The 24010-nt window shown below is 46.7% G+C and overlaps 1 long non-coding RNA gene across 1 annotated transcript; it reads right to left on the bottom strand.

Moving 5' to 3' along the window:
- Window positions 1–385: 385 nt before the first annotated feature.
- On the bottom strand, window positions 386–7569 carry LOC139078747 (uncharacterized). Its single transcript, XR_011531792.1, has 2 exons — window positions 7466–7569; window positions 386–999 (listed from the first exon to the last, which is right to left on the bottom strand). It is a non-coding gene; the product is annotated as an uncharacterized lncRNA (long non-coding RNA).
- Window positions 7570–24010: the final 16441 nt, after the last annotated feature.

Raw genomic sequence — 24010 nt, 5'->3', positions numbered from 1 at the left:
AGGGATGTTGGGTTTGACCATATGACTTCCTCGGCCAGTGGGATGTTAGTGGATCTGATGCAAACAAAAACTTGAAATGTGCTTGTGTGGCTCAGTTCGTCCTCTTGTGATTCTGTTGTCACCATGAGACTGTGTCCTGGATAGTTTGTTCATCCCAAAAGAAAAGGAAATATGAGGAACAGACCCAAACCAAATCTGCAGCCTGGAGTCAGGCTCAGCACAAAGCCAGCTGACTGCAGACGTGGGAGCTGGAAGACGTGGTAGACACTTATGGTTGTAGCCCCTGGTTTGGAGTGTTTTGTTTTGCAACAATATTATTGCAAAAGCTAATGGATACAGCCCGCATACATCAAGTTTCTCCAGAGGACAGAACCAATAGGACATATAGAGACACACAGAAGGAAATTTATTATGAGAGATTGGCTCAGGAGATTATGCAGGCTGAGAAGTCTGCAAGCTGGAGGCCCAGGAAAGCCAGTGGTGTAGTTCCAATCCAAACCTGAAGGCCAGAGGAGCACTGATGCTGGAAGGCAGGAGAAGATGGTGTCCCAGCTCAAGCAGAGAGCAAACTCGCCGTTCCTCAGCCTTTTTGTTCTGTTTGGGCCCTCAATAGATCTGGCGATGCCCACCTGCACTGGCGAGGGCAATCTTTACTCAGTCTACAGACTCAAATGCTAATCTCTTCTGCAAACAGCCTCAGAGACACACCCAGAAGTCATGTTTTACCAGCTCGCTGGGCATCCCTTAACCCAGTCAGCTTAACTCATAAACTTTACCATCACACAGTTTATTAGAGACTAGTTAAGTTCATGCCCTTTATTCTGTTAAGACAACTCAAGAAAGCGAGGGTGCCAGCACCACAGCTCCCTTCTGTAGCTTCGAGGAGCCAGTAGACCTGCTGTGGAGCTCTTCCTGCAGCAGCTCAAGTGAGGAGATCTGATAATGTGGAATTTGTGGGTAACTTCTAAGGCTGAACAATGGCCATCTGAGAAAGTTTGCCTGGCGGGGAGGAGAGGAATGAAATGCAGCAGTCATGAACAGGGCTGTGAAGTTCATGGCTGAGGTAAGATCATGAAATAAATACTGAGAGAAAAAGAGGCACATTGTGTGTATATTCCTCAGGAGCAAATTTCTCAGGCTCTGCCTCTGGGAGGGGAGTGAACGGTCTGCGTGTGTGTGTACCTGGGACTGTTGTTTTTGATTCTTTCTCTCTCTGGCTGTGGACTTGTTGGGATTACTCTGTGTACCCTGGTGTTTGGATGACCTCCTGACGTCGCCCTGTGACGATGCTTGGCCTTTGTGCCTGGGCCTGCATTTCTCTCTGTCCAGTCACTCTCTATGTGGTCCCCTTCACTAACCACGGCTCTAGACCCCATCTTGATGCCAGTGAGTGAAAATATGTCCATTTCCAGCCAGGACTCTCCAGTGAACTCCAATCTCTTACCATCCAGCTGCCAGCTTGAGGCTTCACTGATACGGATGATAGTTATCATTCACTAAACGTCACCCCCAAAATAACCCCTACCCTCCTTTCCATCTCAGTGAAAAGAAATTCCATCCTTTTGATTGCTCAGGCTAAAACGAAGGAATCATTTTGACTTCTCCCGTTTTTTCATTCCCTGTGTTCAATCTATTGGCAAATCCTGAGGCCTCTGTTTCAATGTGTATCAAGGATGCAACCGCCTCTCACTGCTGCCAAGGCCACTTCGCTGGCCCAGGCCACCGCGTCTCCTCTCGATTGTTCAGTAGCCTCCGAACTGACTTTCTGCTTCAACCCTGGGCCGCTTTAGTCCGTCCTCAACACAGCGGCCACACTGATTCTGTTCAGATGGGAGTCAGACACGGCACACCTCTGCTTCCCATTCCACTCACAATGAGGACCAAAAGTTGTCCCGAGGCCCCCACACGCCCTCTGCCCTCCACTCCTTCCGCTCTCCCCCTAGATCACTCGTCTAGTTTCCCGGCTCCTCGCTTTTCTTCAGCACATCAAGCTCGCTGCCGCCTGAATGTCTTGGCGCTTGCTGTTCCTGCCTTCTGGAATGCCCCCCTTCCCCAGGACACGGCGTGGCTCCCTCTCTCTTTCAGGTCCTCACTCAAAAACCGTGTTCTCAGTGAGGAAGGTGCTTAGTAAAGACTTGTCAAATGAAAGAGTGGGCTGGATTGCCCAGAGAAAGGGTATTCTGGTCAGTGTCCCTGTTTGTTGAACTGCCCAGGCATGAATCCGGGCATCCCACATCAGCTCTGTCAGCGTCCTGCACCGGGTGCCTCCTCTTCTCCATCTCACTTAACTCTCCAACCATCTCAGGAGCCATGTGCTCTCGCCCCGGCGCTGGGGGAGCCCGTCTGAGTCCTGGGCTCACCTTGCCTGAACCGGTCTAGGCCTGGAGGATATTTCCTCTGCACTCTGGCCCCAGCTTAGAGGGACTGAGGGGTGTCCTCCTGCTGTCCCTCCAAGGCTCCTGAGTACTTGAAGTCACGGGGGAGCTTGGGGAAGATGGGCCCCCAAGAGCTTAAAGGTGACACCCAAGATGAGACAAGAGCCTAGCTCCGTGTTTGCTGAGTGAAACAGCAAAGGGCCTCTTGGCGAGGCTTCCCGGAGGCTCCCTGGGCATGGGACAGCAGAAAGAACAAGCTAAGATGATGAATACACTTAGATCATTTCCCTGCAGTGACGTTTGGTCACAGTTGGAGCAATATAAAAACCAGCCCAAACAACCGGAGGGTCCTGGGTGGTCTCAGAACCCTGAGGGATATAACTACATGTAATGGGGTGAAATTGAGCGGAGGAAAATGCCCTCCCTGGAAGCTGATTACATGGTGCCACCGGGTCCTAAGGAAGTGGTGAGATTCCCTCGCAGAAGCCATTTTGACCACTGAGGGAGGGGGTGTCCACAGGCCAGAGCGGAGGGGCAGCACTGCCCTGCACGGCCTCCTCAGGCCCCCAGCCCCTCTAGAAGGCAGCTGAGCTCTTTTCACGAAAGAACCCAAGTTTTAGACCAGGGTTGGGAAGTTTGATCTGAAAAAGCATTTTAAGAGATTGCACGGGAACTTTCTAGTATTTCCTGAGCTTGTGATTGAGAAATAGGAATGAGTTGTTTCTCTTCTCTAAGAATGACCTAGAAGCACCTCAGCATAGGTGGGGAGACACACATTGTGCTTAAAAAACAGCAAGCCTCCCGGAGCCAGCAGAGGCTGAGTCCGCCTCAGAAACTCAGACGGAGCTTGTGCTTGAATTCCTCTCCTGCGGCTCAGAGTCCATGTCAGGGGTTTCTGGTCAGATTTGGGGTAAGAACAGGCGATAGTGGCAAAGAAACGTCCCCTTTATCAGCATGCATGTGGGGATAGGTGGTAGAGGGGATTTTTTTTTTTCTTTTTCCCAACTTGTTCAAGAAAACAAAGGACTTGAAACGATAGCCCTTCAGCCAAATTCAGTCACAGACATGTTTGGCTGGGTCCATATAGGGTTTTAGAAAGCTCTGAGTTAACATTTAAGAATCGTGAGATTTCACATGAATATCTGAATTTTGGGAATGTCCTGACAATTCGGGAGGTGTTGGAATTCCAGGCCACGCTCCCATGTGGCAGCAGTCAGTGGCACCCCTTCTCCCTGAGGACATCTCTCCCAGCTTACCTATGTCCCCACTAGGTGGGCCTCGTATACTGACATTGCCGCCTTATCCTGGGAGAATTTGAATTTGCCACTCCTGAAATAAAATTTATAGTCTTTTATTTCAAGAAGTAAGCCTGGGAATTTGAACCTTCAAGCAGTTGCTTCATAGCACAAATAAAATGGATGGGAGCAGGGGCTGTAACCTGAGAACAACGGCTCCGGGGTGTCTACGAAGGATGGGAAGAAAAGGGCCCTGCCTGGCACGGGCGGGGGTCCTAGAAGCAGGGCCCAGCCCAAGGGTCTTGTGCAAGGGTTCTGTTGGCCAGTGCTCTCAGGAGGGGGCAGGCTGAGGAAAGCAGGAAGCCAGGGAGGAGCTCACAAGGATGCTGTGACCCCACAGGGGCCCTGCACATTGACTTGTCCCACTGAGGCAGGGGCTCCCTTTCCCACTCCGTGTCAGTCAGGCTTGGGGAGGCGGATGGTAGGAGCTCCCAGGGCAGGAGTGGGAAGAAGGGTGTAAGCTTTTAGCAGAGGGGGATGGGGGGTGGGCGCACTGGCTTGATAAATGGGATCTGTGTGGGACATTACCTCCCACTAACGGTCATAAAAGTATTGAAGTTTTACTGTAAGAGAATTAACAAATGTAGGAAAAATCATTACTTATCCCACAACGTAGAGATAATAATTGCTCATATTTATACACTGAATTATCCTTTCCTCTGAATTAAAATAACTTGGGCCCTCATTCCCCTAAATTGTAGGAAATCCAGTGCCCTTCCAAGTATTTCTAAGCACTGTGCAGAGGGGAGGGGAAGAGGGTAATGCCCAAAGGCCTCCTCTGTTGGCCTCTGAAGCTGATGGTCGTGACCCCCCGGAGGCTGCTTCCATGACTGGGCTGGGCCAGGACACCTCAGCAGAGCTGTCCTGAGAAACACTGGCTGCCCTGAGAGCTGACTGTGGCTGAGGACTCCCCGAGGGCTTTGCCGAACCGCCCTCAGGCTGCATGGCAATCTAAGACACTTCTACCCAGCACTCCTTCCTGCTCTCCTCCTCTGGAGGCCAGATCTGCAGTGTGCCTGCCTTCCCTCCCAGCCGTCTGCAGCCCCAGCTCCTCCCCGGGTGTTTCCCGTAATAAAATCCTTGCGTGTTTCACCCCGTCTCGGCATCTGCTTCTCAGACCTGCACTGACGCACAATGCTTACATTCTGCGAGGTCTAACTGCTGCTCCCTACACCACCTGTGGTTGCCTCCAGCCATCCTGGCCTCTTCCTCAGCAGGAGAATTCTGGGTGCAGGGGCTGGAATGCCCAAAGGAGGAAAGAAAAGCAGATTCACGCCCCAAACACTCATTTGGCTACTTAACAGCTTTCTCCTGGCCTTCTTTTTGTTAGGATCCGTCTCTCAGGTGCTGAATCTTGCACGCACTTGGAAGCCCACCCAGGAGGCCAGAGAAAGGCTGGACCAGAAACAGAGGCTGTGCCTCGTTCCTCAGTCAGACTGGGGAAGCCGCACCGTGTCTTGACTCTGAGCCTTATCTTCTCTCTTCTATCATGCCCTGGCTCCTTGTTCCTCATCTTGCACAGCTGAGACTTGACTTCAGGGTCACCTTCTTATTCTCTGTTCCCCACAGTGGGCTCCTTACCTGGTTTTCTGATTTTGGCACTGAGGTTTTGGTTCCCTCTTATAGAGATGCTGTCCAAGCCCCGCCCACATCCCCCTGACATTCACCTCCATACACCCAAGGCTGCTCACTGCAGACACCTGTGAGAGCTTTTTCTGATCACGGGAGCTACTTGGCCTGAGCTCAGCCCAAGGAGAGCTGTAAAGTTAATGTCCCTGAAGCAGCTCTGACCGACGATGGACAAGGCATTGGATAAATGCCCTGGCTTCTTGCCTCCTGGTTAGGATAACTCTGAGGAGCTCTACGCCACCTCCAGGGTTTCCCACAGGCTTGCTGTCGGGAGCAACTGGCTTGGACACGCACCCTTCGTCCTCTTCCCCTCCGTCTGCGCACTCCCATACCAGTGGGAGGTACTTCCAAGAACTACCTTCCAACGAAAGCACTACCACTGGAGTCCTCACCCTGAGGTCTGTTTCAGGACATCAGAGCAAGCTCTCTCCCCTGCTCTCTGCTGCTCTGGGGTGGATCTCTGCATGGGTGAGAACTCTGTGGAGCAGGGGCCAGGGTGGGCACATGAGGACCGGTGCTGTCCTGCAGGTCTATGGGGTCACTGCTGAGAACACTGAAGAGGAGCCCCGCTTCTTAGGAGGCCGAGGGGGCAGGAGGCTCGGCCTGAGGACTGGGATGAGGGGCTGCAGAAGAGGACCCTTGGACTCGATTTGGCCCATGGGATGATTTTGTTTGGGCTGGCCGTTTTTCAAACTTGAATCTGTTGCCAAAACTGGAAGAGTTCACATAAAAATCCACATTTGTGTCTTGTCTGGAGGAATTAGGAGATGTGGCTGACAATGCTGGCCAGCAACCTCTTCTCAGGCCAATGATATGCCCTAATTGAGCGGCTATCACCTCTTTCAGACAGGGCTCGTCTGTCCCAGGTCTCCACTGTCTCCACCTGGCTGGCCTCATTTGTGTCCTTGGCTTCATGGGATCCTGTAGGCATTTGGGCTTGCGGTCCTGTTTTAGGACCACTGGGGCCCTAGAACTGGAGCAAAAGCACATGGCCCTGTGCTAAATCACCTGGACGGAATGGTGAGGGGACATGGACAGTGCTGCTGTCAAGCCCTGGGTTTGCTATCAGGTGGCTGATGGGCCATGCTTATTTCAGGAGCCCAGCACCTTCTTAAGAGAACAATGCCCAAAAGGCCAACAGCTCCCTGAACGTGAAGCTTCTAGGCCAGTTGTTCTTAACCCCTGGCCTTAGCTGCTAAAAATACCAAGATTTAGGCCCATCCTCAGGCAATCTGGTGTGACTGGTCGTGGTTGACCCAGGGTATTGACGTTTTTAAGAGTGCTGGTGTGTGCTGGAGTAGGCCTGTCGAGCTCAGGAGAGTCCACGGCACGTATCTCTTGTTGAAATTGGCCGCAGTGGGAGTATTTACACCACAGAGCTCACCCCATCCCTCCAGAGAGCCTGTTGTGGGACTTTCCCAGCACACCACTGAGGAGTTCCCTGTCATTCTAATGGGAGTCATGACGTGAGCTGTGTCCTTGGCAGGGATTAATACCCCCGATGTGGGATTTGTTGTCCACTTTGGGGCAGAAGTCTCTACACACAGAAGGCCTTAGGTCTAAGCCGTTGGAGGCCACATTGAGTCTTTAATTCAACTTTAGAGTTGAAATCTCTATTCTTCTGCCCATTAACTGTGTGACCTTGGATAAAATGTCCTCACCCTCTGAACCTCTGGCTTCCTGTCAATTTGACAAGAATAGCATTATTTACCTCTCAGAAGGGTTGTTAGAATGAAACGACATACCACAAATCGGTCATCTGCCATAGTGGCTGCCATAGAGTCCTACTCCACAAATGCCATTTGTCTTTGCCCTTGTCTGAAAGGGACACGAAGCACACAGCATTGTTTACAGAGCCTCCCGCAAGGAGCTGTTTCGTGACCACTGACTGCTGGTCTTAGTGAGTGGTGGTGGAAGCCCACTTGCAGTCCGGCTGGGAAGAACCACAATGCACCAGTTCTTGAGCGGCTGGGCACGGGCCTGGGGGTGGGGGCTGTGGGGGGTGGGAGGTGGAGTTATTTTGCAGTTGGAAATGACTTTTCCAACTATGACTGCTTTCCCTGATACAGGAAAATCAGGAGCTGTTGTCCATTGAAAGAAAAAAGAGCTACATTAATTACAGTCTCACCCATGACAATTTACTCTGACTAAAATCTTGCCACTCACCATTTCATATGATCTCTTTTAACCTGAAAAGCAGCTCTTTTGCTCTCTTTCTAACCCAGCCCCAGTATTTAGCGGGGTAATGGGATTTATGATTTTGTTTACATCAGTCTCCGTGGCGATCCACCATAAAAGATCAGTTGCTTGGCAACTTGGCATTGTGGTGCCGCAATGGAGGGTGGAATTTTTTTGTCTCTCTGAAGTGAGGGCTTAAGGAATAATGAAAACTTCTGCTCATACTTCTCATGAATGCTTTTATTTTCAAGGTCAACCAAATGTTTTTTCAGGAAAGACTAATGCACTTTTCTTCAAGCAATATACCGTAAAATGTTTCTCCAAGATTATCCTGTCTCTGAGCAGAAGACAACTGGGTCTAGATGTTTTTATTTTCTCCTTGCTGTTGCAAAATTAGGTTTGAGTGACTCTGGGCCCGTCATAATGGAGTAGGTCTCTCTCATTTACCGGCATTTTCTGCACTCATTAGCAAATGCCCTTTTTTTTTAATGAGCTGCTATACACTCTGAATCACTTCTTGTCTTAGAAACCAGGTTCATTTGCCGTGCAGTTGGTTTACCACGATCCCTTTGATGATGGGGTCAATGTTAGCAGAGGCCTGCAGGGCACAAAACAGGACCCCAATTTCCCTCTGAGGTTCCTATTGACTATAGGCATTTCTGTGAGTGATCAAAGGGCCTGTTTTAAAACTTGCAAATGCCCTTTCCTGACCTCTTTCCCAACATGGGCACACATGCAGGGAGGAGCAGTTGACTCATAGGGATATGTGTGGACGCAGCCCATGCTGGAGGTGTGGAAGCCATGGTGGGAATTAGGATGAGGATGACAGTAGCCAGCTGAACTCTAGCCATGTACGTTGCATTGAGTATCTCATTGGATTCTTACAACAGCACTTAGCCACATGTACTCAGCTGGGGTCCAGTCACGGTTGCTCTAGCAATTGAGACCCCCTAATCCATGACTCCCCACCAGCTTATGCCTCCCCTGACTCATCCCATCACTAATTTCTCCTTACAGTTGTTCTCTCATGAGGAACTCAGAGCTCAACTTCTCTTGGTGAGTGATCCCCCATTGTCCCAGTCACAGGCCCATCCTCACCCTGAGCTAAGTTTAAACCAAAGACTTTTTTACAGCCATATTAGCTGTGCTAATAATCTACTTGATAGTGACCAGCTTAAAGTCTGCTAGGCGGTGACATCTGTGAACCAGTGTATCACAAAGTTGAACACGCATGGGAATCACTTGCAGGTCTTGTTAATGGGCAAATTCCTAAGCCTCACCCTCAGAGATCTGATTTACAGGTCTAAGGTGAGGCCCAGGAATTTGTATTTCTAACAAGCACCCAGATGGTATGGCTGGCCCCCTGGCCCCACCATGAGCAGCAGTATGCTCAGCATTTCAACCTGGCCTCTGTCCTGAAGTCTGTAAGCATTGCAGTTTTTGCATGAGACTGTATGTAGGGTCAGTAAATGTTTGATAAGACACTTTATGATACCCAATTTTCATCTCACTTCTTGCCAAGGACTTGGCAAATCTTATGTTTGTGGACTGTTTACAATTTACATGCATTATGTTACGTTTGTGGAGTGGTTTATAATTTACATGCATTATGTTATTTGGCCCAGTGGGGTATGGTTTTGTCCACTTTACAAATTAAGCAATGGAGGCTGAGATTTACTTACGTTCAAAGAGTGCTCTGTAGACTCTGAGCCAGGCCTTTGGATGCTAAGTCCTGTAGTCTGTTCACTCCACCATAGCTGCTCACCTCCATTTCCTGTCGTGAAGGGGTTTTCTCAATGCTATGAGGCAGTGGAATACACACTATCTGAGTGCGACAGAGATAGAACTTAGGTGAGAAAAGGAATCCCAAAATAGAGGCTGCGAGAGTGATGTCAGCATCACGGCAGAGTGAGTTGTTCCTTTAGTCTCTTCCCCCCAAGTTACAACTAAATGGACATTCGTTAACCAGCAGAGGATTCCCTGCACAGCATGATAGGACATCTGAGAGATCCACACAGCTGCACATCTGAAGGTAGGTGGACTGGATCCCTGGGAGGCAGTGGAACTAGATGAGAGCACCCCTCCCGCTCCCCGACAGCAGGGAGCCAGGTTGCAGATCCTCACACAGCAAGGGTACCAATGTAAGAGGAAGTGTGCCCATGTGTGAATGCTTTCAGAGTTGTAGCCTGGCCTGCAGGAGTGCCCACTGTGCCATGGTGGCCTTACCAGTGTGAATGCTCTACACCAAGTGGCAACAGCTCAGCCCTTGAAAAAGTGCCCACCTCTGTATTGCAGTGCAGGGGAGAAGGTGCCCCACCCATTCAGAAGGCCCCCTGTCTGCAGAGCACAGCAGTCCATGAGACCCACTGATTGGCAGTTCAGCCCTGTGAAGGCACCTGCCCACTACGTGCAGTGCAGGTGAGAGGATTCCCCACCTGCTCAGAAGACACTCTGCCTGTGAAGCACAGCAGCCCAGGGGACACACTCAGTGCAGCTCATCCCCCACATAGGTGCCTCTCCTGCCTAGTGCAGAAGCTCAGCTGATCCTCTACCAAGTGCAGTGGCTCCACTCACCTGTCTGCCAAGCACAGAGGCCCTGCCTAGAGTGCATCACCAGTCAACCCAGTGCTGAGGCCCTGCCCATGTGAGTGCAACCTACAGAACAACTGAGGACAGCCCATGCAAATGCAGAGCAGACCTACCCATACAACTTCCAGCAGATGGGGCAGGATCAGAAAACACAGCTCCTGCTCCCCCAGTGGTAGCAGGTGGAATCTGGTACCACCACAAATGTGCCAGCAAAGGATCAACTGATCAAGTACCATGAAGAAGTACAGTAACACTTCAGAGCAGAAGGAAAATGACAAGTCTCTGGAGACCAATCCTGAAGTCACAGAAGTTTACAATCTAAATGACAGAGAATTCAAAATAGTTGTTATAAAGAAACTCAATGAGTTACAAGAAAACTCAGAAATACTGTTCAATGAGCTCAAGAATACAATTAATGAGCAGAAAGAATACTATACCAAAGAGATTGAACCTCTAAAAAAAACCAGACAGAAATTCTGCATATGAACACAATTAATGAGATAAAAAAATAATCTAGAAACCATAAAAAAAAGAGCTGATGTTATGGAGGACAGAATTAGTGAATTAGAGGACAGAAATGTTGAAATGCTTCAGGTGAGGAAAGAGAACTAAGTTTTTTTAAAAATGAAATTCCTCAATAAATATCCAACTTAATTTGGAAAAGCAATATAAGGATTATAGGTATTCCAGAGGGAGAAGGGAGGGAGAAAGGAACAGAGTGCTTGTTCAAAGAAATAATAGCTGAGAACTTCCAGAACCTGGGAAAGAAACTGGACTTACAAGTACATGAAGCCAATGGAACTCCTAATTACATCAATGCAGAAAGACCTTCTCCAAGGCAGATAATGGTGAAACTGGCAAAAGTCGATGACAAAGAAAAAATATTAAGGGTAGCAAGGTAGAAGAAAATAACTTACAAAGGAACTCCTATCAGGCTTTCAGAAGACTTCTCAGCAGAAACCTTACAGACTTTTGAATGATATATTCAAAATACTGACAGACAAAAACGTTCAGCCAAGAACACTCTATCCAGTGAAATTATCCTTCAGATACAATGGGGAAATACAAGCTTTCCCAGATAAACAAAACCTGAGGGAGTTCATCACCACTAGACCTCCCTGACAAGAAATGATGAAGGAAGACCTCCAACCTGTAACAAAAAGGCAAAGGTTTACAAGGCCTTGAGCAGAGAGATAAACAGACAGACAAAAATCAGAAAACTGCAGCTGTCTATCAGAACAGGTTAGTAAACAATTATAACCTAAAAGATAAAGGGAAGGAAAGCATGAAAAGTAACTATAAACACGTCAATTTAGTCACAAATTTACAAGAGAAAAAAGAATAATTTGTGACAGTAATGACTCAGGAGGGGAAGAGGTAAGGGATGGAACCTGCTTAGGCTAATGGAGATATGAGGTTTTCAGAAAATGGACTAGCTCATCCATGAGATCTTTTATACAAACCATATGGTAACCACTAAATAAAAAATCAGAGCAGAGTCACAAATCATAAATAAGGAGAAAATAGAGAGAACCATCACAGAAAACCACCAAAGTGAAATGGCAGTCAGCAACAGAAGGGAAAAGAAAGAATGGAAATGTAGAACATCCAGAAAACACGAGATAAAATGGTGGTATTAAGCCCTCATATATCAATAATCACTCTAAATGTAAATATATTGAATTCTTCAATCAAAAGACAAGGAGTGGCTGGATGGGTTAAAAAGCAAGACCCAGCAATATGCTGCATCCAGGAAACAGAGTGAAGGGATGGAAGATGATACTCCAGGCAAATGGCAAGGAAAAGAAAGCAGATGTTGCCATACTTACATCAGACAAAGCAGACCTCAAGATAGAAAAGGCAATGAAAGACAAAGAGGGGCAGTATATATTGATAAAAGTGACATTCCACCAAGAGGGCATAACACTTATGAACATATATGCACCTAACACAGGAGCACCTACTATTTCTGTAGTATATAAAGCAACTACTAACAGAACTAAAAGGAGAAGTTGACAGCAACACAATAATAGTAGGAGACCTCAACACCCCACTTACATCAATGCATAGACCATCCAGACAGAAAGCCAACAAGGAAACAGTGTCCTTAAATGAAACACTAGACCAGGTGCACTCAATAGATTTATATAGAACATTCCATCCCAAAACAGCAGAATACACATTCTTCTCAAGTACACATGGAACATTCTCAAATATAGACCATATGTAGGGAAACAAGATAAGCCACAATAAATTTAAGAAGATTGAAATCACATCAAGCATCTTTTCTGACCATCATGCTATGAAACTATAAATCAACTACAAGAAAAAACCTGGGAAAGACACAAATATGTGGAGATTAAACAACATGCTACTGAATAACCACTGGATCAATGAAGACATCCAAAGAGAAATCAAAGAATACCTGTAAGCAAATGAAATTGAAAACACAACATACCAACTCTTATGGGATGCAGCAAAAGTGGTGCTAAGAGGGAAATTTATAGCAATACAGAACTACCTCAACAAACAAGAAAAACCTCAAATAAATAATTTTAAACTACACTTACCAGAACTAGAAAAAAAAGAACAAATCCCAATGTCAGCAGAAGGAGGGAAATAATAAAACTTAGAGCAGAAATAAGTGAAATAGAGACTGAAAAAACAATAGAAAGGATCAATGAAACAAAGAGCTGATTCTTTGAGAAGATAAACAAAACTGACAAACCCTTAGCCAGACTCACTAAGAAAAGAAGAGAGAAGGTGAAAATAAATAAAACTAAAAATGAAAGATGACAAATTACAACGGGTACCACAGAAATACAAAGAATTATAAGAGAATACTATGGAAAACTATATGCCCACAAATTGGATAACCTAGAAGACATGGATAAGTTCTTTGACCCATACAACCTCCCAGAACTGAATCAAAAAGAGAGAATCTGGATAGACCAATCACAAGTAAAGAGATAGAAACAGCAACAAACTCCCTCCCCCGCCCCCCCAAAAATAGAGGACCAGATGGCTTCTCTGGAGAATTCTACTTAACATTCAAACGAGAGTTAACACCTGTACTTCTCAAACTATTCCAAAAAATTGAAGAAGATGGAATGCTTATAAACTCATTTTATGAGGCCAGCATCACCCTGATCCCAAAACCAAGCAAAGACAACACAAAGAAGGAAAATTACAGGCCAATATTGCTGATGAACATAGATGCAAAAACCCTCCACAAAATATTGGCAAATCGAATGCAGCAATACATTAAAAGTATCATACACCATGATCAAATGAGATTTATACCTGGGACATAGGGATGGTTCAACATCAGTAAATCAATCAATGTGGTACACCATATTAACAAAATGAGGAATAAGAATCACATGAGTATCTCAATAGATGCAGAGAAAGCATTTGACAAGGTCCGACATCCATTTATGATAGAATCCCTCAATAAAATGGGCATAGAAGGAAAGTACCTCAACATAACAAAGGCCATATATGATAAACCCATAGCCAACATCATACTTAATGGTGGAAAACTGAAAGCCATTTCTCTGAGAACAGGAACAAGACAAGGGTACCCACTCTTGCCATTCCTATTCAACATAGTACTGGAGGTTTTGTCCAGAGCAATTAGGCAAGAAAAATAAATAAAAGGTATCTAAATTGAAAAGGAAGAAGTAAAACTCTTGCTATTTGTGGATGACATGATTCTATATGTAGAAACCCCTAAAGAATCCACTAGAAGACTATTAGAAATAATCAACAACTACAGAAAAGTTGCAGGGTACAAAAAAATCAACCAACGAAAATCAGTTGCATTTCTAAACACTAATAACAAACAAGCAGAAAGAGAAGTCAAGAATAACATCCCAATTACAAGCACAATAAAAATAATAAAATATCTGGGGATAAATATAACCAAGGAGGAGAAAGACATACACTGAAAACTATAAGACATTATTGAAGGAAATTGAAGACATAAAGAAATGGAAAGATATTCCATGCTCATGGATAGAAAGAATAAACATAGTTAAAATGTCCATACTACCCAAAGCAATTTACAGATCAATCAGAATCCCAATGACATTCTTCATGGAAATAGAACAAAGAATCCTAAAATTTACATGGAACAACAAAAGACCCTGAATAGCCAAAGCAATCCTGAGAAAAAAGAACAAAGCTGGAGGCACCACAATTCCTGACTTCAAAATATCCCACAAGGCTATAGTAATCAAAATAACACGGCACTGACACAAAAACAGACACACAGATCAATGGCACAGAGCTGAAACCGCAGAAATAAACCCACACATCTATGGACAGCTAATCTTCAACAAAGGAGCCAAGAACATGCAATCAAGAAAGGAAATTCTCTTCAGTATATGGTATTGGGAAAACTTGACAGCCACAGGCAAAAGAATGAAAGTAGACCATTATCTTACACCATACATAAAAATTAACTGAAGATAGGTTAAAGATTTGAATGTAAGACCTGAAACTATAAAACTCCTAGAAGAAAATATAGGCAGTACGCTCTTCGACATCGGTCATACTAGCATCTTTTCAAACACTGTTGTCTACTCAGGCAAGGGAAACAAAAGAAAAAATAAACAAATGGGATTATATCAGACTAAAGAGCTTCTGGAAGGCAAAGGAAACCATGAACAAAATGAAAAGACAACCCACCAACTGGGTGAAAATATTTGCAAATCATATATCTGACAAGGGGTTAATTTCCAAAATATATAAAGAACTCATACAACTCAACACCAAGAAAACAAACAACCTGATCCAAAAATGGGCAGAGGATATGAACGGACATTTTTCCAAAGAAGATATACAGGTGGCCAGCAGACACATGAAAAGATGTTCAACATCACTAATTATTATGGAAATGCAAATCAAAACTACAACGAGATATCACCTTACACCTGTCAGAATGGCTACAATTAACAAGACAAAAAAGAACAAATGTTGGAAAAGATGTGGAGAAAAGGGAACTCTCATACACTGCTGGTGGGAATGCAAACTGGTGCAGCCACCATGGAAAACAGTATGGAGATTTCTTAGAAAATTAAAAATAGAAATACCATACGGTCCAGCTATCCCGTTACTGGGTATCTATCCAAACAATGTGAAATCAGCAATACAAAGAGATCTGTGCACCCCCATCTTCATTGCAGCATTATTCACAATAGCCAAGACGTGGAAGCAACCCAAGTGCCCAACAACTGATGACTGGGTAAAGAAGATATGGTGTGTGTATATATTATATATATATATATATATATATATATATATATATATATATATACACAATGGAATACTACTCAGCCATAAAAAAGACAAAATCATCCCATTTCCAACAACGTAGATGGACCTTGAGGGTATTATGTTAAGTGAAATAAGCCAGACAGAGAAAGACAAACACTGTATGATTTTACTCACATGTGGAAGATAAAAAAATACATGAATAAAGAGAACAGATTAGTGGTTGCCAGAGGGGAAGTGGGGGGAGGTGGGCAAAAGGAGTAAAGGGGCACAAATATATGGTGATGGACAAAAACCAGACTATTGATGGTGAGCACAATGCAGTCTATACAGAAACTGATATATAATAACGTACACCTGAAATTATATAATGTTATAAACCAATATGACCTCAATAAAATAATTTAAAAAAATAGAGGCTGTGAGTTTGAGCTCCAACCATTGAGTCAGTACCAAAGTCTCCAGGCATTGAGTGGAGGTAACAGTATTTCTATCTCATAGTTTTGTGCAGAACGTTAAATGTGTGCAGTGAGTTTGTCCTAGAGTGAGCTGTTACCAGTATTCCTAGTGAATAAGAGACCATGCTCGAAGTTCCAGGACATGAGGCTACTGCTCCTATTGATTCTGGATGTTTCACAGGCAAAGACATATTCCTGTGATCTTCAACTCTGAACCGCTGATACAATTTGCAGAACATCATTTTTGACAGATTAAGTCTTGGGTCTGAGGTGGTCCTTTTCATTTGGGAATGTGGAAATCCATGGTTGTAGGTCATTTTATCTCTTTTCTTCCTTTGACTCAAATTAAAGCACTTGAAACAGGGTTTAAGAAACTGGTTGTTTACAGGGTGGCTGGAGGCCGAGTGGCCAAGTTGGTGCCCCGCTTTGGCAGCTTGGGGTTCGCCAGTTTGGATCCTGAGCACAGACCTCCACACCGCTCATCCAGCCATGCTGTGGTGGCATCCCACATAGAAGAACTGGAAGGACCTGCAACTAGGATCTACAACCATGTACTGGGGCTCTGGGCAGAAAACAATAACAAAAAGAGGAAGTCTGGCAACAGGTGTTAGCTCAGGGCCAATCTTCCTTACGAAAAAGAGCAAAAATAATGTAAAAAAAAAAAAAAAGAAAAGAAAAGAAACTGGTTGTTCAACCTACTGGTGTGTAACAGCTAACTCGTGTGTAAGCATGTTACTGAAGAGTCAGGGATCTCTGGAGAAAAATGACAATAACATCTATTTGTCAAGCACTTACAAGGGCCAGTCACAGCCATGGCGTAAGGGCCCGTGGGATGCCAGGGACCGGGAGTGCCAGGGTCCCAGGCTTGGAGCACACCCTGCTCGAGCTGGCGTTCGAGCTCACGCAGCTCCGTCTCCAAACCAGCTTCTTAACCACTCTGATATATCACATGCTCCTCAACAAAAACCCCAAATGTACCACTAGTTAACAAAAAAATAATAATAATCTAAATTTGGGAAAAGAGCCTTCTGCCTCCTTTCTTACCTAAGCTTGGGCCATTTTCTGAACTGGCAAGTCCTAGTGCACGATTTATTTCCCTGCAAGTTTCTTGCCCCGCAAAGCCCAGTAGTAGGACATATTCAAGGATTGAGGGGAAGGAGAGAGGAAGTGAGGGGCAAGGGGAGCCTCGAGGCAGGAGGCAAAAGGCAAAGAGCCTGAGCCACCGACGCTTCCGAAGGGCGCCCGGCCGCGTGGCCCCCAGTGCGGGTCAGAGGGTGCGCAGCAGGGCTGGGCGGCCCGGGGATCCCTGGGGGTTCGCTGAGCGATCCCAGGGCTGATTAGTGAACTCCGCAGCCTGCTTCAACCTCAGAGCGTCGGCGGCACTGCCTGCAAAGTCCCCCTGTCAAGCGCTGAAGACCTCCTGGGTGGCCCTGGCCTGTGCCACCTGCGGCTCCCTGCTGCCGCCTGGCACAGACGCCGTCAGAAGGGATAAGCTCGCGGGATGAGCAGGCGTCCTGCACGGCAGCTAGAATCAGCTACATTTTCCAGACCTGGAGACCGAGGCTTAAGGAGGTTCAGGAAGATGAGCGGGAACACACAGCTCCTAAGTCAAAGGCCCGGGCAAGGCAAACCTCGGTCCGCCAACTCTCAACTACCTGTCCCCTCCGCGCGGCGCCGCCTTGCCGGGGCGGCCGGGCCCCGGGGATCTGCCGCACTGGGAGAGGGCCCGGACCCGGGGATCTGCCGCACTGGGAGAGGGCCCCTGGGAGAGAAGGTGCTCGTGGAGAGGCTGCGTCTCCTCGAGCCCGCCTTCGCCCCAGGCTGCCTGGCAGAGAGGCCGGAGGGTTTTCACAGGTGTGGGAGGGCGCTGCACGGTGTTCGTGGGCCACAACGGGCATGTCCCTGTACCTTGACCTAACTGGGACTCAGTGTGGCACCTCCTTGAGGCTCAGGCGATGCTGGTGAAGGAATGTTGGCCCAGCCTGAGCTCTGTTTCATTGTACTCGCCTCTGCCTCGAAAAGCCCAGGGAGAAGGTGCGAGTGACTCTCAACAGGGACGGACCCTCCAGAAGCTTTTCTGAGTGAAAAAGACAAATCATAGATGTACAGCCTACCATTCATGTGAAGACATATTCGCACAAAAATACTATCAAGTTTCTGAGTGCACGTAAGTGCGCACACTTGCATGACCACATGCACACACGGATCTGGAAGGAGTTATGCTAACTTTGGCTGCCTTAGAGGGTGGGGGTGGAGTGGTGGTCAAGAAGGACTTCAGCCTTATCCAAATGTTTTAATTTTGAAAAGCAGAATGCATTTAAACACTAAATTAAAAACGATAGTTAAAAAAGAAAAAAGCAGCCTCTTGCTGCGAGGGCCACCTGAGGGGCGCCATGTTGACAGCTCCGCACTGACCATCCCTGAGTGACCGAGGCTGGGAGGCTTCTCTGTACGGTTCTCTACCTTCAGTCTCTGTGTTTGAAGCAAAAGAGTGGCGGCTGTGCCGAGGTCCCGCGGTCCTTCAGGTTCAGGTCAGGCAGCAGCCCTGGGAAGGGAAGCCCTTCCCCCAGGGTTGTGGCCTCTCTTTCTCATAGGCCTTTCAATTCTTCCATTCTCTCCCACTCGAGGGTCTTTGATCCATTGATTTTGCTACAGGAAGGGTAAATGGAGAAGGCTTAAGGGTCTTTCCTTCCAGACACGTCCGAATTTTAGCAGGGAGTGAAGAGAGGGTGTTCTGGGGGGAGGGACGTGCAGGGTCTGGGACGCTGGCAGCCAGGTATGTGCAGGTGCTCCTGCTGCTCACATGCAGGCTGCCTCTGCCTCGGGCCACAGCGACACGGGAGCTTTGCGGTCTGCAGAGCAGGCAGATTCTTTCTAACAGGGAATTCCTTCTCAACTCATTAGCCACAGGATTAAACAGATACTGCTTTACCTTAATCTCTGATAATCCCAAATAATCTCCCCCTTGAAGATGACAAAGTCCTCAATGGGGTTGACTCATATGTCCTCAAGGCTTGGGCAGCTGGGCGCCTGCGGAAGCACAAACTGTCTCCCTCCGCTGGTTCCGACTCCAGTGTCTGGGTGGGGCCCTGGAGCTGCCGGGTTGACCTGGCGTCAGTGTAAAATTCTCACGTCTCCTTCGATCATGTAATAAAGCTTCAGCCCTCATATTCCAAGGCCCCAAACCACAGCCTAACACAGGGTGTTGGGGCCTGGATCTCACGTACCTTTCCTCCCTTACCTCCCCTGGCGTGGCAAGAGTGGCCAGGCTTCTTGTTGGCTATTGAAGTCACACAATACAGCAAAAAATCTGGTGATAAGTAGGCATGACTGGTGAGTTTGAGGAGGATTTGGAAGGCCAAAGAGATGGTTCAATTGAAAATAATGATGTTTAATTTTGATATAACTGATGAGAAGCCAGGCATGCCCTGGAGAGATCTTGATTTCCTGCTGCCAATATGTAGCAGGTGTCCTGTCCAGGAGGAGGCAGCCTGGTGTAGGGACAAGAGTACAGATTCTGGAGGCAGGAAGACCTGAGTTCGAATCCCACTTCTGCTGCTTACTAATGGTGTGACCTTGGCCAAACCACACACTTCTCTGAGCCTCAGTTTCTTCACCAGGAAAATCAGTCTTATAATGACCATCTTCCGTGGTTGTGAAGCTTAGAGGTAATATATATTTAATCTGCCTGGCACACATGAGGTGCTCAGTAAATGGTAGCTACTATTATCATATTATCATCTTTGCTGCATCAGTCAGGACTCATAGTCACAAGTGACATAAACCTAATCACAATAGGACATAAGCCAAAAGGAAATTTATTGGCTTATCTAACTGAAAAGTCTGGAACTTCGGACATGACTTAATCTAGGTGCTCAAACTGATTCATGAGGAATCAGTCTTTCTCTTTCCCCACCTCTTAGGCTGCTTCCCTCTGAGCTGGCTTCACTCAGGTGACAGCAAAGATGGCTACGGGTAGATCTAGATTTATATTCTACCAGTTGAGCAACCCTAGGAGAAAAAGGACTTATTTTCCAACTAGTTAAGCAAGTTTCCAGATTATTCTAACTTGAATGGTTTAGGTAGATCGTCTTGCCACCCTAAGCCAATTATTGTGTCCAGAAGATTGGAATATGTTGGTCATGCTGTGGTCACGTGTCTAATCTTGCAAACAGGGCCTGGGGAAAACCCCACTGAACCAGAGGGAGGGTTGGGGGGATAATCCTAAGGAAGCTGGGATGGAATCCTAAGGATGCCGTTATCAGAAGAAGGGACAACAGGGGCCGGGCAGGCACAAGCAAAAGACCCCACTGCAAAGGCAGTTTTGATTGGATTCTCTAATTGCAAGATTGGCAGTCTTGGAAGATGGCTGTTTAACAGAGGATTGCCATTAATTTCCTTAGCTGTTTGTAAGTTTTCGGATTCTGTAGTTTTTCAGAAATGCAAATGAGGGCCAGCCCAGCAGTGTCCCACATACAAAACAGAGGAAGATTGACAAAGAAATGCAAACGAGTAAGCAAATTAACAAGTACTTCTTAATGGATATGCAGGAATATAATTTGAAATTGCCCATCATCCTAAATTTCCGTGGAAGTCCTAAATTTCCATGGAAGTAATCATGTTGACGTTTTAAAAGTAATTGGAATGAACTTCTAGAAAACGCTTTTTACCTCTTACCATGTATGTGGAGGGAAGTTAGGAGACACTGGGACCTCCCAACCTGCTTTAAGCATATTTCCCCAGCACATATGCTATTCCTTTTGTATTAACTGGGCACCTTTGGAAGTGGAAGTTCCTAAAGTGCTAGAAGGTTCTCCCCTCATCAGAGAACACTGGGCTTGATTTGCTCTGATTCAATAATGACTGAGCAGCATCCCTTGATGACACAGAGGAGAGACACAAACCCTAACCCAAAAGGCAGAAAACGTCACAAACAACTGATGCAAGACGGAATGTTAATGCTACCTGAACGTGCAAAGGGAGGATTCAGAAAAGGGTAATGAACGTTTGGGGAGCTTAAAACCTCTTCCCGAAGGAGAGCGATTTGAGATGGACTTTGAAGGGTGTGGTTGTGTTGGTGGGAGCTCTTCTTGGCAGGATGAACTTGAGCAGGTGTCTTGAAGGGTTGTTTTGGGTTGATCCCAGCCTATCAATAACGATGCTATTGGCTAGGAATGCCTGGGGTGCTCACCAGGGCCTGTACTATTTGTCGGAGCTCCCACAGACACTTCCCCAACTGGAGCCAATGTTGTATCTTGACTGGCCTTGTAGTTCTTATTGTGACTGCAGGGCGCATCTCAGCAGCAACCATCGGGGAACTTTGAAAAAACAAGATTCATTACTCACAAGTCCTGGAGGGTACACGGCATGCCTGAGGGCCACACAGAGAGGTTGTGGAGAGAGAAAGAGAGAAAGAGAGTGCCAGCACACTGACCTGGGATTCTGCCTTGATTAGTGTCAAAGGCTGGGTACCTAGAGTTTCTTGGGTTCGCTCTTTATTGGCAAATTTAAAACATAAGAGCGGGAATTAGGATGTAGGAAGGGAAAAGTGGGGTCACTCAGGTGGTCACTTATCTAGGTCTCCCAGGGCTTTCTAAAAGGGGACCTTCATGGGTTGGGGCAGCCTGGCTTTAGCTAGTAGCTGGGTCACACAGCTGGCAATAAGTTTATTTGAGATGGATGTATTTGAATCGGATGCCTCAGCAATCAAAGCTTAACGTCAGGTGTTCACACTGCAAGGTTCAAGCCTCCAGAGGATTTCTCTTTCACAGTCCAAAAATCAGAACAACTGGATTCCAAAGAGTGTTTCTGAGCTCACAGAATGCTCTCACAGGCATTTTCTGTGGATTTGAGAACGAAGTCTCACAATCAGTAGACAGACTCTCTCTGACTGCTATCTTTGGATTTGGGGTTCCGAGGTGACCTACCTTGGAATGAATGCATCTCTCTCCCTGCCAGGACTGTGGCCTTCCTGCCTCCCAACCCTTCCTTGACTTGTGTGTGGTAGACTTTGCGCCTTGATCTAGGTGTTATATCAAAGGCGTTGCAAGTTTCAGAGTCTCGACACTGCTAGCACCATAGCATTATATATAAATGGATTGTAATTCATTAGGAAAGCCAGAACAGACTAGACTCTCCTCTTCCTTCTCCAAGCTGATGGGAGCCCCATGTCAAGCAAGGCTCCACCTGAGAGATGGCTCCCTCAGAATCATGCAGGCAGGAATTTTCGACAGTCACTTAGATTACGTCCTTCACCCCATACAGTTTTATCATAGCCCATTAATTTATGGCCTGGAAAGTCTTTTTAAGATTTAAAAAAACCTATTTTTGAATTTTACTCAACTTCAGTTCTGTGTTAGAATTCGATTGAAAGGCAACCCAGAGAGCAGGCTGTTCTGAGGGTCTAAGCTTGGAATGAGGTCTGGCCTTCATTTTCGTTTCCACCACAACGTGGCTGCTACCCTTGGCTTTGGTCAGGTTACTCTTGCTCTCTTAGTGACCACGTCCCCATTTCTGAAAAGAGACCCTGTTCCGGAAACAAGCTGATTCACGGAACAGGGACACTTTCCTGCTCTCAGTTTCCTCTTTCGAAGGCATTAAGTTAGATTCACGTCTCTTAGATGTTATCAAGGATGTGTTTCAGAAGAGGAAAGAAAGAAATCCCCACCAGGTCAGTGGGTGATTCGGGGCCCCCAGAGTTTTTCCTGGGGACGATGTCCTGACATGGGTCGTTAACAACACCCTTCTCTTCCCTCCTTCATAGTCTAGGCGCTTCCCTCTCTGCTCAGCCTGTCAGGGTTTACAGAGGGGGAGATACTCTTGTGAAAGGGAAGGTGTTGACTGGCACCTTGTGCAGTGTCTGAATTCGTGGACCCCATTACCACCCAAAAAAGGAGAGCTAGTTTTGGAACTGAAGCTGTTGGCATGCCATTTGTGACCATTCCAACCTAAATACCTTTCACGTAGAAACCCAAAACACTCTACCCATGAAAGCCACCAACCTAACTGAGGAAGAGTAGAGACCTCCCAATATTTGGATGTGTTTAAGAAGAGAGAAAGGTGAAAGCAATGTGCTCAGCGGGCATGAGCCTCTGAAAACTGTGGCCGCGATAAGGTGCCAGCGTGAGAGGATTACAGCCAGGAAGAGGAGCATATCTGTACCCACAGCCCAGCCAGGAAAACTATTGAAGGAGGAGGAATTTTGTGATTGGAGGGGTCTAGCCAAGTGGGGTATCTGAAATAAACAGTCCTGCTTGGCTGTTCTCTATTTCTCCTGTTGACAGTTTGGGATGGGAGCAAGTGGGCTGGGCTGTGTGGGGAAGGCTGTTCAGGGATCCCAAGGAAGGGAGATCCCTGCAGACCAACCAGCTCTTGGCTGCTTCAGCAACGGCCACCTGTGAGCGGAGATTCTGGTGGTGGGCTTCCCTGGGAGATGTTCCCTCTGACCCAATAGGAAATTTCTGCAGGAGTTGTTAGAAGGATAGACTATCAGGAAGGAAATAAAGAATGCAGGATGCCAGTTCGATTCAGCTTTCTCTGTATGTGTGTGTGAAAGAGAAAGAGAGAGAAATGCATGGATCCCTCTTCAGCTAGTGAACAAACAGATGGTTTTTCCCTGCCTTACTCATGGGCAAATACATTGGGGTTGTGAACGGTCAAGCAGCTTGCTAAAGTCCTTGTGAGCCCCTGGGGTAAACCGTACTCTGTCCTCAAATTTGGAGAAAGCACAAATTGCAGGCACAGGAACAGAGTGCATTTATCACCATATCAACATGGGCAGCACAGTTCTAAGCATTTTCATAGACCTGATTCTGTTCGATCCCATAAATCGTCCCTGGGTGGACAAGGCAGGCATTTTTCATTTTTTCTTCTCTCCGCAGATGAGGAGACTGAGATGCAGAGAGTTTGGGTATCTGGCCAAGGCTCTGACCTACCGTTTGGCAGAATGCTGTTCTCACCTCCTTTATAGCTTACAAACCCATGAAACAGCTTCTCCAGGAAACTCAGGCTACTTGAAAGGTGGCATCTCATCTCGAGTAGCTGCTGTGATCCCAGGGGGCCCATCCTGAAGGCAAAGAATGGACTTGACCAGCCCCCAGAGAGGGTCAACTCAACAGAGACAAAGCTTTGACCCAAGGTGTGCTGGCTTTAAGGGAACAAACCCCAGACCTTGGACCATGGGGAATGACTTTCTTACTGGGTTCAGCAG

The sequence above is a fragment of the Equus przewalskii genome, chromosome 22 (genome assembly GCF_037783145.1).
Source record: "Equus przewalskii isolate Varuska chromosome 22, EquPr2, whole genome shotgun sequence".
NCBI lineage: Eukaryota > Metazoa > Chordata > Mammalia > Perissodactyla > Equidae > Equus > Equus przewalskii.
The sequence above is the reverse complement of the archived record's forward strand: the minus strand, read 5'-3'. Positions and strand labels throughout refer to the sequence as shown.